The sequence below is a fragment of the Crocuta crocuta genome, unplaced genomic scaffold, assembly GCF_008692635.1.
Source record: "Crocuta crocuta isolate KB4526 unplaced genomic scaffold, BGI_CrCroc_1.0 scaffold167, whole genome shotgun sequence".
In the NCBI taxonomy this organism is placed as follows: domain Eukaryota; kingdom Metazoa; phylum Chordata; class Mammalia; order Carnivora; family Hyaenidae; genus Crocuta; species Crocuta crocuta.
The window spans coordinates 9,622,521-9,625,506 of record NW_027532406.1 but is presented as its reverse complement, the minus strand read 5'-3'; positions in this window follow the sequence as shown (position 1 = coordinate 9,625,506).

Genomic DNA, 2,986 nt, shown 5'->3' with positions numbered 1-2,986 from the left:
TGGTATATTCCTTAGATCAAGGTTGAAGGTCTTGCAGCTTCATTTTTAGAAGTCATGAACTAAAAGTTCAGTAAAGTATATGTAAAAGCTAGTTATATTTGTAACCAAGGGTAAAGGGCACACGTAGGAAATAGCCAGAATCGCCTGGTAGCAAGAGAAGGGAAGTAGAATTCACTAAGAGATGGGAGGTCCTCTTCTCAAGAGGCTGAGAGGTGTGCCTGTGTAAGGAGGTTGCTTACTCAGGAAAGCAATAATATCCACTTAATTTTAGAATGGCTCAGGTAGCTGCAACCTCTATAAGATTCTTGTCTTAGGCATGGAACAGAGTATAGGGGTATATGTTCTGGCAGAGTGCAAAGATCATGGGCTAAGCAAACAATGAGCTCAAGAAACAGAATCCCTGATATCAAAAGAAGATAAGCAGTAAATACAGTAAATGTTTTGTGTCCAGTTTTTTCAGTGTCTTAGAAGAAGCAGTTTTGGATTAAGAGAGATTAAGACTTACTTGTTTTCTTTCTTTCTTTCTTTCTTTCTTTCTTTCTTTCTTTCTTTCTTTCCTTCTTCTTTCTTCTAAGTTGATGAAGGGTTATTAAAGTAAGCATTGAATGGAACATAAAACATATTAGCCCAGTATGTAATGGTAAAATATTTACTGGTGAATATTACTGATGAATACAGTTAGTAATTTCAATAATATCGGGTGTTGGGGACTTAATGGATATGACCACAGCCTTAAGGTTGTGCTGGTTTACCATGACAAGCCATTTATTCTTTCCTTGTTTAAGAACAGTGAAAACGAGGCTGTCAAACGAATAAGCAGTGGAGATAATCATCCATTCATTAATTAGGTCTTATATGATAAATTTTGATCTTTGAAGACCCCATTTTGATTTATTTGGGGATGTATTAACCATTCTAACTAGGGGCTCATGGAGTCCCAATTTTATCAAGCCAATTTGTAAGTGTGAAAGACTTAATTTAAATTTATTACTCAATATGTCAGAATGTTTATGCGAAAGGTGAGATATTTCAGGGCAAAGGGTGTTATGACTATGGGAAATTTAGCCAAGGTTGTAAAGAAAATGACGCATGGCTATTTTTTGTCTAATTTATATTTAGTTATTTCCCAAGATTCTTTGGGATACCATGTTTAAATTTAGTGAGATCCCAGGTATAATTATAATTTAAGGCCCAGTATTGATTAAGTCCATGAATCCTTGTCATTGCTGCATTTTAGCAAATGTTGCAGTTAATCTGGAATCTACATAGTAGCCACACAAAAACCACTTAGTATTCTTATATATTATTGTTATATAAATTTTAAAAATAAATTTTGGATTTTTCAATTGACTCAAAGTATGGATTTTTATTTTAATGAATTATGTGTATGTGTGTTTTGTAGTTGTTAGTTCCTCCTCAAGTATCCTGGGTTTTGGTTTTATTTATTCCCTCCCCCCCCATTTTTTTTTCTGGTTTTGAACTTTTAGCAGCCTAAAGTCACAGTGTTCAGTTTCTTCGTCTGTCTGCTAAGTCATAGTGGGGACTTTCTGTGTGGTTAAAGAAAGGGGAAGGAGAATGGTAGCCTACCTCATAGGCAGCCATCTCTTGTTCCAACCCTTCCCAGTCCACTTCCCAGGGATTGGGGTCTACATGTAGAGAGGTCTAGAGATGGCTGTCTTTGGGACAACACAGCCCCTTATCCAAAGTGTCAGTCAATCCACATGTTGACATGGAGTTGCACTTAGTAAAGCACGAGTATGCTGGACAGTGTTTTTTTGTTTTTGTTTTTTTTTAATTTATTTACACAATTGGGTAACTTTGGCAGATGTGTCATGAGGACAGAGGTGAGATATTAATTCCAATGTCCAAGAGTCCCAACTTTGGTCTAAACATTAGGCTGCTGACTTAGATGCAACCCATGATACAGCGGAGGATCTGGGGAACATGAAGTTAGTTGACACCAGTAAGGTGTGTAGTAGCATAGAAGATAGGCCATCTGAGCAACATCATCAAAAACAGAAAGTCATTCCTCATACTGTGAGGAAGTCTGGTCAATATTTTCTTCCACAGAGATCACCAGAAGTGCATGGATACGCCAGAATTCTGCCTGAAATAACAGTGGGTAGGGGATGGGCTAGATGGGAGATAAGTACTAAGGGGGGCACTTGTAATGAGCATTGGGTATTGAATGTAAGTGTTGAATTACTGAATGCTACTCCTGAAATTAACATTGCACTGTACGTTAATGAGAATTTAAATAAAAATGTGGAGAAATTAAAAACAAACAAAAACAAATAAAAATTAAAAAACACAAAAACCAAAAACCATTATTGGTGCTGAAGAAGTGACAAGCCCCTGAAATAAGCCCCTGCCAAAATGTAGGATGTGACCAGGAAGACACTGGAAAACCATCTTCATCAGTGCAACTGAAGGGATCCATCATTCCTACTCCCCTGGTAGCATGTAAGGCCCCCATCTAGACTCGTATGCAGCCAGCCCTCTGAGTTTAGCCAGTATTTTAAATATTCCAACACCAATGACATTTGGGTAAAGAGAGACATGGGAACCACCAAAAAATATAGAATAAGTTTTTGATGGCAGGCCACAACACTGACACCAAGATAAATGACAGTCAGGACTCAAAAAGACAGCTCCAAATGAGAAAAAAGGCTGTCAGTCAGGGTCACACAGAGGGTGTACCTGGGGATGGGGTAACAGAAATGTAGAGTTGTAAGCAGCAGCTTATGTATGGTAAGTGGAGTGTGGTGGCTAGGCTTTTTGGCCTTTTTGGAATTGGTTTGTTGGAATAAATTTTCAGTTTCTGGATGTCAAGGCTATACCTAGTTGTCTGACACCTGGTCCTGGGTCAATGAGCTCAGGTACATAATGACTCAGAGTGTGAAAGCCCATAATGCAGGTGGTTGGAGTGTGGACTTAATGAGGGAAAGTGGCTGGTTCTAGCCAGGACCTCAGAATTAGGTCAAGA